At 52.2% G+C, this 14225-nt stretch overlaps 1 protein-coding gene across 1 annotated transcript in view; it reads right to left on the bottom strand.

Moving 5' to 3' along the window:
* Positions 1-5601, bottom strand: part of Obscn (obscurin, cytoskeletal calmodulin and titin-interacting RhoGEF) — a 138633-nt gene extending 133032 nt beyond the window's left edge. The window contains exon 1 of the mRNA XM_048801358.1: positions 5364-5601. The gene's annotated coding sequence lies outside the window, so the exon portion shown is untranslated. The remainder of the gene's footprint in view (positions 1-5363) is intronic.
* Between the last annotated feature and the right edge of the window lie 8624 nt (positions 5602-14225).

Raw genomic sequence — 14225 nt, 5'->3', positions numbered from 1 at the left:
ACCCCGCCCCCACCATGGAGAGGCCAGCCCAGCCCAGCTCCAAAATAGGCCTGGTGTCACTGTCCCCGATTCAGTTTCCACCTCGGCCCCTGGGAGGCAAAGGGCAGGTGGCCAGGGGCACAGCCAGGGGCAGGAAGATGCCTGTGTCCTCCAGCAATGATGTGGACTCGGGGTTGGCACAGCTGGCCTAGTCCCTCCTCAGAGCAGTGTCTAGAGTCCAGGGGGGAAGGAGCTGGGCAGCAGGACAATTCCAGGAGTCAAGTGGTCAACCCTGAATGAAACCTAGCACTGAGCACCAGAGAGACCCATTACCACCTTGATGGGGACCCAGGATACTCCATAGACCCAGTACCACCCCTAGGGGACCAAGACCACCACAAGTAGACCTAGCACCATCCCCAGGGGACACAGGATTACCCCCCGGGGTACACAGGACTGCCACGATGGGACCCAGAAACATCTCAAGGGGCCCAGGACCACCTTAAGTAGACCCAGCACCACCTCAAGTGGACCAGCACTACCCCAAGGAGCCCAGGACCACTGGGTTGCTCACCACCTGAACTTCTGGGGTCCTGGCAGTGGAACAGGGCAGCCAGGAGCTAGGCACAGGTCCCTGGGTCATATCTACCCTGCCCTGACCACACCTGTGACCCAGCCCACCTTTTATCCTTCCCTACTGTGTTCAACCTGGCTGTCAAGTTGCCTGTTTCAAGTAGACCCAGTAGTGGTCAACCCTGAATGAATGTTGATTACCACCCTCACTCCCACTGAATGTTTCAGTGGGAGTGAGGGTGGTATAAGAACCCAGTCTGCCCAGGGCTGAGGACCTCTTCCAGAGGCAGGGTGCATGCCAACAGAACTCCCTGCCTCGTAGCCCAGGAGGACCCTGCCCACTACCCTCCCCCAAACTCAGAGACAAAGGTAGAATGGACACTGTGCAGCCCTCACCCCCACCCCACAGGGAGAGGATGAATTTTACCTGGCAGCAAGGCACCCAACAGGAGCCAGAGGGGTCACCTGGTGGGAGTCCTGACCTTTCCCCAAGGAGAAGAACCCCCTCGACCTGGTTCTGAAGAAGGTGACTGGGCTCTTCCTGCAGGCTGCACCTGAAGACATGGGGACCCAGGGCAGATGCCAAGGAAGGTCCCATGTGGCCCATACTACACCTCTGCAGAGCTGCTGGAGCCAGAGAAGGGGTGGGTGGTCAGGGGTCTAGAGCTGGGTATGGGGGGCTGCTCAGGCTGCTAGAGGAAAACTCCTGAGCAAAGCCTGCAAAGCAGGAGTGGGGGTAGGGAAGAGGGTGGCCACCAAGAGCCAGGGTGCGGCTGCTCCGCACCTCCAGGCTTCATCCTCCACCCCCAGCTGGTGCCAAGGTCCCATGTCCTCGCCCTCAGCTTCTGGTGAGGAGCCTCTTATGTCCTCACAGGGAAAAAGGAAAGAAAGAGCTTCCTGGGGTCCTGTTAGTCCCACTGAAGAGGCTCCACCTCTCGATCCAAGCACCACCCAAAGCCAGCTCCTAGCACCATCCCCTGGCAGGGAGGTACTCAGCACAGGAATCTGAGGGTGTACCGACTTTCAGGGCACAGCACCAATGAGGGAGGAAAGAACTTGAAGCACAGCTGGAGCCTAAGTGTGAGTGCCTGCACATGGCTGCAGGCATGCATGCATATTCTGACGAGCATGCACACGGTTGCTTGAATGTCTGTGTACATTGTGCTCTGTGCATGCCTGTGTACCTGTATGTGTGCACATGCATGCATTAGAGATAGCTTTGTGAATGTGTGTGTGTTAATGCATGCATGAGTAGCTGCCTGTGGATATGCGTGTGTGTGCCTGTGGGTATGTGTGTGGGCATACCTGTGTGTGGAGGCAAGCATGTAAGCATGCCCCACCCTTCCTAGCACAGGGTCACAGGAGGCCAGAGAGGAAGTCCATGCTGAAGGAAAAGAACTGTCTCAGTCCCAGAAACTACCCTCAGCTCCTGACCATCTTCCTAGCTCTCTCACTGGAGTATTGCCAGCCCTGTGGCTTTTTGCCCTGCCCCCCACCACCCTTCCAATGTAGAGGCCCCCTCCTTTTGTTTCATATTTCCTGCCCTGAATTTCCTATTATTTTTGCTTAAACTCTTATTTTAACTGATACATAAAAACTGTTATTATATTGGCATCAAAACAGACAAAAAGACCAATAGAATAGAAGACAAGAGACAAACCAACATACAGCCATCCAATACTTGACAAAGGGGCCCAAAAAATATGTTGAAAAAAAGATAGTCTTTTTAACAAACGATGCTGGGAAAACTGGAACTCCATAATGAAATTTGGATTCCCATTTTTCACCTGGCACAAAAGTCAAATCAAAATGGATCAAAGACTTAGGAGTTAGACCAGAAACTGCAACTGCTAGAAGAAAACAGTTGACATTCCATAATACAGGTGCAGGCACCACTTCCTTCACAAGACCCTATAGCTCAAGAAATAAAACCAAGAATCAGCAAGTGGTTCGCCATCAAATTAAAAAGACTCTGTTCGGCCAAGGATATGATTAAGAGCAATGAAGAGAGAGCCTACAGAATATGAGACCTTTGTCACCTGCTCCTCAAACAGGCAATTAACATCCAGAATATATGAAGAACTCAAAAACTGAATGCTAAAAAAAACATACAATAAATTAATGGGCAAAGGAACTAAACAGAAATTTTTTAAAAGAAGAAACACAAATGGGCAACAAATACATGAAAAATGTTCAATATCTCTAGCAACTGGGGAAATGCAAATCAAAACTACACTGAGCTGGGGTATACACTGTTATAGGTTATACACCTATAACCCCAGTGGCTGGGGAGGCTGAGGCAGGAAGATTGCAAGTTCAAAGCAGCCTCAGCAACTTAGCGAGGCTCTAAGCAACTTAGAGAGACCCTGTCTCTAAATAAAATATAGAAAGGGCTGGGGATGTGGCTCAGTGGTTAAGTGCCCCTGGGTTCAATCCCTGGTACCACAAAACAGCAACAACAAAAAGACTACACTAAGATTTCATCTCCATTCCAGTCAGAATGGCAATTATCAAGAATATGAATAATAATAAATGCTGTTGAGGATATTGGGGAAAGGGTGCACTCATACATTGTTGGTTAAACTGCAAATTAGTGCAACCACTCTGGAAAGCAGTATGGAGATTGCTCAAAAAGCTAGGAATGGAACCACCATATGACCCAGCTATCCACTCCTTTGTATTTATCCCAAAGAACCAAAATCAGCTTACTATAGTGACATAGGCACTTTAATGCTTACAGCAGAACAATTCACAATATCCAAGTTATGGAAGCAACCCAGATATCTGTCAATAGGTGAAGATGATCAAGAAAAGGTGTTATATATAGACAACAGAGTTGAACTCAGCCATAAAGAAGAATGAAATAATGGCATTTACCTGTAAATGGGGAAATGAGAAAATCATGCCAAGTGAAATAAGCCAGAATCAGAAAAATCAAGGGTCAACTCTTTTCTTTCAAGTGTGACAACTGGAGCAAAATAAAGGAAGGGTGGTTGGGGAGGGGATTGGATATCGTGAAGATGCAGGAAGATCAGTGGAGTAGGAGACAAGAGGGAGGAAGGACGGAAAGGGGAGGAAACGTGGAATGAGTTTAACAAAATCCTGCCATATGCAAATGTAAATGTATGAAAGGGAACCTCACCTTTATGTATATACAAAAAGTACCAATGACAAATAAATAAAGGAGCGAAAGGAAGATCAGTAGAAGAGAGACTAGGGTAAGAGAGGAAGGGAGGAAAGCAGGGAGGAATGGGGATTGAAATGAAATTCCTTGCATGTATAATCCTGTCAAAATGAACCCAGCTACTATATAGATCATAATGTTCTAATAAAAACGTTTTTAAAGTCAACAGAAAATGTGAAGAATTTTAGAAAAAAAGTTATTGTAACTGTAGATATTGAAGGATGTCTGCCCCATACTTCTTGGAGGAAGGGTATCTGTTCCCCAAGCTCTGGAGCTGTGTGACTTGCCATGCCACCTGGTATGTGGTTCAGCTCACACTCAGTGCTGGACCCAGGGTCCTGCCACACACTTGTGGGAACCCCTTCACCAGACAACAGCCGCATCTGGTAAGCAGGGACAGGTGGGTCTGTCCCTTTACATGCCACTTCTCACAAACATGCATGAGGAGGGGCTTTTGAGCATGGCATGCTAGATACACGGGGTGTACTTCAGTGCAGATGGTGCTCCACAAGGTGCTACACCGGACAGAGGAGTCTGCGGGGCCAGGTCTCAGCATTTGCTCCTCATGCCCAGGAGGCAGACCTGGCTCCACAGAGCTGCAGGGGCCACAGAGAGTGACACGAATGCCTGACCCATGAGAGAGAAGGCAGAAGGCAGGAGAGAAGGGGCAGGCCAGCCCGGGCTGTGCTGAGAGCTCATCTAGACCATGAGGGTGCAGGATGAATGTGGGTACCTGTCCAACTCTTTCACAGCCCACCTGCTCCTCTGTGCTCCTCCATGTGTGAGTCCTCCTGCTCCACAGCCCACGTCCTCCTCTGCGCTGAGACCTCCTGCTCCATGAACATCTGCTCCTCTATGCTCCCTCATGTGCTAAGTCCTCCTGCTCCACAGCCCACCTCCTCCTCTGGGCTGAGTCCTTCTGCTCCATGACCCACCTGCTCCTCTGTGCTCCTCCATGTGTGAGCCCTCCTGCTCCACAGCCCACCTCCTCCTCTGTGCTCCTCCATGTGTGAGCCCTCCTGCTCCTCTGTGCTCCTCCATGTGTGAGACCTCCTGCTCCACCGCCCACCTCCTCCTCTGTGCTGATTCCTCCTGCTCCACAGCCCACCTGCTCCTCTGTGCTCCTCCATGTGTGAGCCCTCCTGCTCCACAGCCCACCTGCTCTTCTGTGCTCCTCCATGTGTGAGTCCTCCTGCTCCATGACCCACCTCCTCCTCTGTGCTCCTCAGTGTGTGAGTACTCCTGCTCCACAACTCACCTGCTCCTCTGTGCTCCTCCATGTGTGAGACCTCCTTTGTGCTCCTCCATTTATGAGACCTCCTGCTCTACATCCCCCTCCTCCTCTGTGATGTATATGGGTCCTCCTACTCACAGTCCCCATAGTTCCATGTCATTCATATGGAGCAGGACAGAAGGCAACCATGGCCAGGAACAGGAGGAAAGCAGGGCCCCACAAACACCCTGGCCACCAGGGGACAGCCACACTGTCCAGGCTGAAAGACCATGAAGAAAGGACAAAAGCTCTGGGTTGCTAGCCCTCAGAGAACACATCCCTGAGCCCCCAGCTCTTTGCAGGTGGAAACTGGGCCCCGCGGGTTCAGGGAGAGATGTCAGCATAAATACCAACCAGAGCGTGATTCTCCAAAGAATAACGATGTCACTCAGAACAGCGGAGTATTGCAGGGCCTTGACAAACTAAGCATGTGCCAGGGAGGCTGAAGCCAGGAGAAGGCTTTAGGGCACAGCAGGAAGATAGCCAGGTCCAGAGTTGGGGGCCTTGGAGACCCCAGGCAAGTGCTGGCGTCTGCGTAGGTGGAGGCCACCGCTGCGCAGGTGTTCTGTCAGAGGTCTGGTCTGCAGCGCTGTGGTCTGAAAGAAAGGAGAGACTTCTGCTCCTGAGCTGCTGGGTGTGAGGTGCAGGAGCTGGGAGGTGTTGAGAATGTGCCCATCTGAGATGGGCATGCGGAGCCTTCCCTGGGGAAACTTCCACCTCTGGTTTTGCCAAGGTGTCAAAGAGCGTTCCTCCTGGATCATGACCTTTCACAGGGATGAGGAGGGAGCCCAGGGCACAGATGTCCTGGGGAGAGACAGACCAAGCTGAGGAAAGGGAGCCAGAGAATATGTGCACACAGTATCTCAGGTTCAGGGGCAGTAGCCAGAGGGCGTTCATGTGCCACCAGGGCCCAGGTACAGTGTGGGGGCATTGGGCCAGAGCCCACTGCTATGGAAGGACAGGAGGCCTGGGTGCAGCAGGGGCAGCCTGGGCCAAACTGCAGGGAGCCGGGGCACCACCAGGTGAGCCCATGGTTCACACAAGGGCAGGACATGAGCCAGGACTGAGCTCCAGGAGGGGAGCTGGGCACTTGCAGCTGCTCCAGCCTCTGCTCAGGACCAGCTGATACTGCCAGTCTTCAGACTCCTATCACCACAATGTGTCCCCACAGGGACCCTCATCCAAAAGGCAGAAAGCAGCAATCCCTGACAACATGGCAGGCCAGGAGCAGGACCCAGGAGACGTGGCCAGACTATGGAAAGTAAGGCCTCCTCCACACCCCTCTGCCTGCCTGCAGGGACTCATTCCAGGACCCCCGGATACCAGGATCTACCAATGCTCCAGGCCCACATGGGAAGCAGGGCGCTGTGTTCCTGCACCCCATACTCCCTGGACACATTCCGGGCCCACGTGGGAAGCAGGGTGCTGTGCTCCTGCACCCACACTCCCTGGACATGCCTAGACTCTCACCTAGGTGACTCCTGAGGCCTGATGTAATGTGAGCAGCTGCCACCGCACTGCTCAGAAAGACAGCCAGAGCCAGTGCTATGGGCTCTGTGCACGTCTGCCACCACGTGCAGACCTACCTCTAAAGGAGGGGAGTTGAATGTAGAAGCGACCCCCCAATGCCCATGGCGACTGCCGCCTGTTCACAGTGGCCTAGGAGGGCAGCACCACAGCCCTGCACTGAGTGTCAGGGGAATGTGGAGCCTGATACAGCCAGAGCATGGTGGGCACGTCCAAGGAGATGAGTGGGCAGGAGGGCAGTAACTGTCACTTTGGCCACGTTGCCCTCCAGCCCAGACTGGTGGAAAGGCATACAGGAAGCTCTGGTTAGCGTCTCTTTCTCTTCCCCAGCCTGATGTGCAGTGACTGAGGTCAACATTGTCCACACCCTTGCTAGAGAGTGGACTGGTGTGTGTTCACAATGACGATGAGTATGGGAGCCGACAGTTTTATGGAGACACTTGGCTGCGTCATTCCAGAACACGCCCACTANTTTTTTTTTTTTTTTTTTTTTTGCAGAGGAGAGTACCAGGGGTTGAACCCAGGGGCACTTTATCAATGAGCTGCATCCCCAACCCTTTTTTAATTTTATTTTTTATTTTGAGAACCTAGGTTCTCACTAGGTTGCTAGGCTAGCCTTAACCTTGCAACCCTCAGCCAGGCACAGTGGCACACACCTGTAATCCCAGAGGTTAGGGAGGCTGAGGCAGGAGGACTGCAAGTTCAAAGCCAGCCTCAGCAACTTAGTGAGGCCCTGTCTCTAAATAAAATAGTTTAAGAAGGGTTGGGGATGTGGCTCAGTGGTTGATCACCCCTGGGTTCAAACCTTCATACAGAAAAAAAAAAACACTTGCGACCCTCTTGCTTCAGCCTTCTAAGTTGCTGGGACCACAGATGTGCACCACTGAGCCCAGCTGAGCACAAAAAATAAAAAGAGAAGGACAAAAATGAGTTCCAGCAAAACAGGAGGTGCTGTAGATAGAGGTCCTCCCTGCCCTCTGTGCATGTGACCCACAGGCACCCCAGAGGTGGAGGGCACAGGGGTGTACCACACAAAGAGGAAAGCCACCGGGGAGAGGGGGAGGGTAGATTCTGAAGAGGCACTCCTTAGAGCCACCGTCAGGTCTTCTGCAAACACAGCCACCAGCCAGGGCACCTCCGTTAGTGGAAGAGCAGAAACAATGGCTGTCCCGGAACCGGGAGTCAGCTGGTGGCAGGAGGTCCCCGTGACAGCATAGCACAGTGCCACGCCCCTGATGCTGGCGTAAAGAGACCCGAAGGGCTGCTGTCTGTAGAGTACAGGTGTGCGCGTGGGCACCGTGCTCCCTGCTCCACTACCGTGCCAGTCAGCCCTCCACCATGGCACAAAGCACCTGACGCAGGCCGACCTCACAAGGAACAAGAGGCTGTTGAGCTCCCACTTCCAGAGGCACACCATCCCTAAGAGCTGTGGGAAGAAGGGTTTGGTGCGGTCTGCTACTCCAGGCCTCCTGGGGATCTCGGGGCACACCCGCACCACTATGGGGCTACTACCCATCTGCAAAGGAGGAAGGAACACTCACTCAAGAAAGCAGACTCACCCTGAGGCTCCCTAGCCCACCCCACATCTCTGGTCAGCCATGGTCAGCCGGCTGCTCCTCTGCTCCTCTGCTCCTGGCTGGGGTGGGTCTGGCCAAGAGGGTGGGCCACTCCCACACCCCTACCAAGAGCCCAGGTGTCTCACCAGGAGGGCACACATTCCTTGCCCTCCAGCAGGTGGAGGAGGCTGAATTCCTGGCCAGTGCTGAGAGGTCGAGCCGCCCTGCCTCCACGCTGCCACCCTATCGGCTGTGAGAGCAAGGCGCTGTGGCCTACCCAACTCTACTCAAGATCCACCTGACCAAGGAGATCGCCAAAGCTCTCCCGGAGGAAGCAGTCCCATCTGAAGCCATGTGGCAAGGTGCACACCCATTATTGTTCTTGAGAACAGTAGTGGGTGGGACATGGCCCGTGTGTCCCCCAAGGGTCGTGAGCATGTTGCAACAAATGCAATGTTCAAGCCCCGCCCTTAGGTGTTCAGGTGGAAACTGGATGACAAGGGTATTCAGAGAAGGAGCCTTTGGGAGGCCACAGGTTTAGGTAAAGTCATCAAGGTGGTACTCCAGGAAGAGTCCCGGTGGCCTTGGGAGATGGGAGAGAGAGCAAAGAGAACTGGGAGCCATACGCATGCTCCCTGTCTCCTGGCATTCGAGGCACCACCTCAGGACTCGCCAGCAAGAAGGTCCTCAGCAGACGCAGCCCCTCAACCTTGAGCCACAAGTCATAATAAACATCTTTCCTTTTCAAGTTGCATAGCCTCAGCTATTTTATTATAGTAATAAACAAATACAAGCTCCTTTTGTCCAGATCAACAAGCTCAACCACAGGCAGCTGAGTCACCAGAGACCATAGAAAGATGGTGAGAAAAGCCTCCTGGATCAGAACCAACCTCAGGACTGGGTCAAAACAGATGGGGTCAAAAGAGATGCCAGAGCAACTCATGCCCTACAGGGATCAAGGAGAATCAAAGAGAGTCTTCTGAAAACCACAGTCCTCTCGCACAGGTAGTAAGGAACCCATTCCCTGGGGAAGTCACCCTCTCTCTCACCGAAACAGAATCCTTTAAAATGCTCAGCAGAACATTGAAACAAAGGCAACACACTTAAAATTGTCAGCGTCATCCAGATCCGTAACCATCACTAAGCCTCATTTAAAATCCTGAGGGATGCTTCAAACAGCCTGCTGTGGGGTTCTGGTGTTCTTGGTGGAAACCCTCCCGACGTGTCCCAGGGTGGACGTCAGCAGCATGGCTGTGAACCTTCCTCTGCCTGTCATGATTTAAAATTAGACATGATGGGGCCACGGCCACCATGGAATGGAGTGACATCTCCACCCAACAGCTGCCATCTCTTCTTGAAATGCTAAGATTAGGACTGCACAGATTCTCAGAGTAGAAGTAAGGGCCACAATTAACAGGGTGACTTAACTGGAAAATGCAGTCCCACTGTGGCTGGAAAGGGGCCCATCTCCCCTTCCACAGCTCTGCCAGAGTGGCTCAGAGCAACCCAGGTCTCCCTAGGAACCGACTCGTGCTCTCTCGGCTGTCACATTCTGGACATCAGCTCTGTCACCCTCCTGCCCCTGTGTTGTGTCACGGCTGTGCTGGGACATACTCTCAGGACCTCCAGGTGGCCACTGCTGGCTCTCCAGGGACCAGGACCAGATCCGCTCCCTGGGGAGCTGAGAGGACAGGTCCAAGCAAGATCAGTGTGCAGAGAAAGCTGTCCACACAAGCAACAGCCGCTGCTGCCGGCCACCGACAGCTGGCATAACGGTCAGAGAGGAGTCAATGGTGGGACTAGCAGGGCACCACAGGGGACTGCACAAGGCAAACCCTGTGAGTGTGGAGTCCTCCCGAGAAGAGAGCGTCTGGGAGTGACATGAGGCCATTGGGTACTGACACTCTGATCCCATAAACCTTGGCCACAGGCTCACCATAAGGGTGGCGTCCACCTGAGCAGGAGCACAGTGGCTGGGCGCCTGTCTTCCAGGAGGCTGTGTGTGTGCACGGCTGGTGCGGCTGCTGCATGAGGTGTGGGCCAGATTCTCAGGCCCTGTGCGTGAGATCCCTCCATCACCTGGGCTCTTGGCCTTTTTCTTCTGTCAGAGAACACACAGGCCACTGTTCCAACACTGGCAGCTCACGCGGGGCACCTGAACCTGCCAAAAGCTCGGGAGTCTGCGTGCTGAAGCTTGTGCCTCGGGGTTGGCGAATGGGCCGTGAAAGGCGGAGACCGCTGGAATTGAGACAAGGTGATGGACACATGTAGAGGGGACAAGGTGGGTCAGCAAGCACAGAGGCTCGGGGGGGAAGGTGGGTAGATAGGTGGAAGAAGGATACCACAGGTAAGGAACCACTGCCAGGCAGATGGCAGATACGTTGAGGAATGGGTGATGTGAAGACACATAGAGAGATACAACACCATCCATGAGTCACTAAGGTGCACGGGCAGATGGCACATGCTGACAGGTACCTAGCCTCGGCAGATGGGACCCTGAGTCATAGGCAGGTGATATAGTCACAGAGTTGTATAGATGTATGTCTGAATGCTGAGACATGTCCCAAAATGAGCAGACATTGACTGTGGTGACATTTTTGAGGATGGAAATGGGAACAAGTTTTTCCTTCATGTTCAACTATATAGTTAAATTCTATTCAGTTAAAAAAATAATAATAGGTGCCAGCTACACTAAGAGCAGAAGTGGCCAAAAAAACACAATGGGTGCCAGTCTAAACATTTCCTGAAATGAAATCTTGAACAGAGCCCAAACCCACAAGGCAGACAGGAACAGCAGTGCCTGGAACTTTGACTCTCACAGCACCATCACAGCATAGCAGGAGAACCTGGGGACCTGTTAAGAGGCACCAGAGCTCTATGTACCTATCTATCTCCTCCGATGATTCTAGAGTCCTCCATGTCCCCTCCATGAGTGTGGAGTCCTCCCGAGGCCACAGGACTCCAAGGCAGAGGGTCCAGTATTTTCATGAAGCAGGTGTTGGAGTTCTGCTCATGAGGACCATTGTCACATTTTCCCCCTACATTTTTTCAGGGAATATTGATTTTTCTATAGAAGTATGCTTTCATCAACCTAAAATGTACTAATTTAAGTTGAATGCATTAGTAAACGATGACAGATTTCTTCAGTTTTGATACTGACACTTTATCCCACAGAAACCATAGCTCTGGGGTGCACAACTGTTTAAGGGTTGTAATAATTCCTAGCCTGAGTGTGGTGAAACCTGCTCTTGCCCTCTCCAGGGTTCGCAGGCATAAGTCTATACGCGGCTCCCTGACAGGACCAATCAGAGGCAGGATGGAGGAGTGGGTGCCAGGACTCACCTGCGTGAGCCTCGGACACATAGCCCGCACCGCAGAGCCCCACACCAGCTACAAGAGAGTTACCAGGAGTCCCTGGAAATTCACCAAACTTATTTATAAGCATTGGTATCAAAAAAATCAAGTAAGAAAAAAAAATAGATAAGAACCATTTCACAAGTATGCCATTTGCCACAGGACCAAAATTATTCTTTCCTTGTGTAGATCACGTTCTATATTCATACAAAGACAACTGTTTCTAACCTAACAAACTATGCATATTAAAATCAAAAGCTAGTCTAATCTTCTCAGTATCATTCCAATTTTAGTATCTGTGCTACAGAAGTGAGCACCCAAAACTATTATCATTATTATTTTGTTGTTATTATTATCATTATTTAGATACCAGGGATTAAACCCAGGGGCACTTAACCACTGAGCCACATCCCCAGTGCTTTATTTTTTATTTTAATACAGGCTCTCACTAAGTTGCTCAGCACCTCTCTAAGTTGCTGAGACGGGCCTTCAACTTGCTATCCTCCTACCTCAGCTACCTGGTTGCTGTGATTACAGGCCTGCAACATTGCATCCAGCCCAAAATTATTTTAAATGATTAAATTTAATATGTAGCAAGAACTGTAGAAGAACAATATGGATATTTTAAAATTAAAGTAGGCCTAAATAAATGGAGAGAAGGGCAATGTTCATGAAATTCAAGAGTCAGTAACACAAACACATCAGCTCTCCCTGGTGTGATCCACCATTTGAGGCAACGCTGGTGGGAACGTGACTGCACATGAGCATGAACGTGGGGGCAGGTTTGGAAAGTCTGGCTCTAAAGAGCACACTGAGAAGCAAGGGCCAAGGTACCAAGACACTGTCTGACAGTACCGCACCTTTACTGAGAATCACGCTCAGGGACCAACAAACCTGTGGGACAGCATCAGAACCCAGAACCTGCTCCTGAGTGGCTCAATGTCATCCCATGGCTTGACATCACATGATCAAGTAGAATCTCACTTCCTCCATAGAGACTATCCAGAACAATAAAAAATGATCTTACACTGAAAAAAGAAAACTGTCCTTGTCTCACTCTCGTTGAGTGCATCCATGGCTTCTCATGTTCCTGAATTCCCACTGACCACCCATGAATGCTGCTCTTTGGAGAAGCTTCCTCCCTCCCACCATGTTCCCTCCCTCCACCTCTCCCTCCCTCTGCCTCCCTCTCTCTCCTATCCCCTCTCACCCACCCAAGAGCCTGCAGGAGCAAGCCCCATCTGTGTGGGCTGCGGGAGCTCCACACCTGGAGCTGCCTGCTGGGGGGAGCCCACCGTCTACACTGAATCCCCACCTGGAAGACTGCTGGGTGCACCATCTCTGCTGCCAGCATGACATAGCACTGTATGGAGGGTCTTTTCAAATACTCTGTCACTGTGTCAGAAGCCCCAATCATCATGATTTCCAGTCATGGCTATAGCAGCACTGTTCACAGTAGCCAAGAGGTGGAACCAACCTGGACACCCACCACCTGACTAAACTGGGCAAAGGATTTGAGCAGAACTTTCTCAAATATGAGGCTCAAACAGCCCACAGGCAAGTGACCATTGGGAGTGAAGGCCTGACCAGTGAGACAGCTCCTCTTGCCCATCTGCACAGCCACCATCACAAGGCAGAGGATGCCCAGTGCTGGCGAGGACAGGTGTGGACCTTGTGCACAGGCAGGGAGAGAGAAGCAGGTGCCCACCACAGAGACAGGAGGACGGTTCTCCACACTCACGCTGAGTTGCCACAGGCCGGTGCAGAGAAGGTGGTCTGCATGGTCTGCACCAGCTCAAGCAGCAGTGCTCACAGACGCACAGTGGCACATGCTCCTACACTGATGGCATCACCCTGAAACACGCCAGCCACGTGGCTGCACTCACAGGAAGCCCAGGGAGCCTAGCCACTCCCCCAGGTCGGAGTGGAATGCAGGGGGTTGGGGCCCAGGTCTGCACTTCGGGGCAGGGACAGAGCCTCTATCTGAAGGTGAGCCGTGCCAGAGATGGGGGTAGTGACCCTGAAGGGACACCGAACTGTGCACTTGAAGATGGTCACGGCCATGAGTTTTATGTATACTTCCTCCCAGTTTTACAAGCCAGCATGGTACCATAAAGGACACACGAACGCATCCAGAGGACAGCATGGAGAACTGGAGAACGCCCCCTCCGCGCGCAGGACTGATCTGTGGCACAGCTCCAAGCACTCATTGGAAGATATCTGCCTCCACCAAACAGGGATGAGCAGCTGGACACCCACGTGGGAAAAGAGAGCCTTGCCTGAAGCCACAGCTGCCACACACTCACACAGAGGGTCAGAGGTGTCAGCGTGGGTCCAGACCCCTGTGTGTCAAGACCTGGGAAACAAAGAAAAGGTACTCACGCTGGAGGCTGTGAAGGAAGGAAGGGCCCTTGCTCTGCTGCCAGGCAGTGTCTGGACCAACCTGACAGAGGCCCAGCCTTCTCAACCTCCTTTCACAGGGCGTGGCCTGACCACCCTGTTATGTTTCAAGAATCTATGTGTAGCCAGGCGCCCTGGTTACATCTGTAACCCAGCCTCTGGGAGAACGAGGGAAGAGTATCACAAGTTAGAGGCCAGCCTAAGAAACTTAGCAAGACCCTGTCTCAAAAAGGGCTGGAGGTGTAACTCAGTGGTGGAGCTGCCAGGTTCGATCCCTAATGTGTATACTCCTTCTCTTTCTGCCTCAACCTCCTTTAATTTGCCCAAAGCTAAAGTGCATCTCTGGTCTCAGCATCCACACACAGAAGCAAATCTCTGA

The sequence above is a fragment of the Marmota marmota genome, unplaced genomic scaffold (genome assembly GCF_001458135.2).
Source record: "Marmota marmota marmota unplaced genomic scaffold, marMar, whole genome shotgun sequence".
Classification (NCBI taxonomy): domain Eukaryota; kingdom Metazoa; phylum Chordata; class Mammalia; order Rodentia; family Sciuridae; genus Marmota; species Marmota marmota.
Note: the sequence above shows the minus strand (reverse complement) of the source record. Positions and strands in the feature narration are given on the sequence as shown.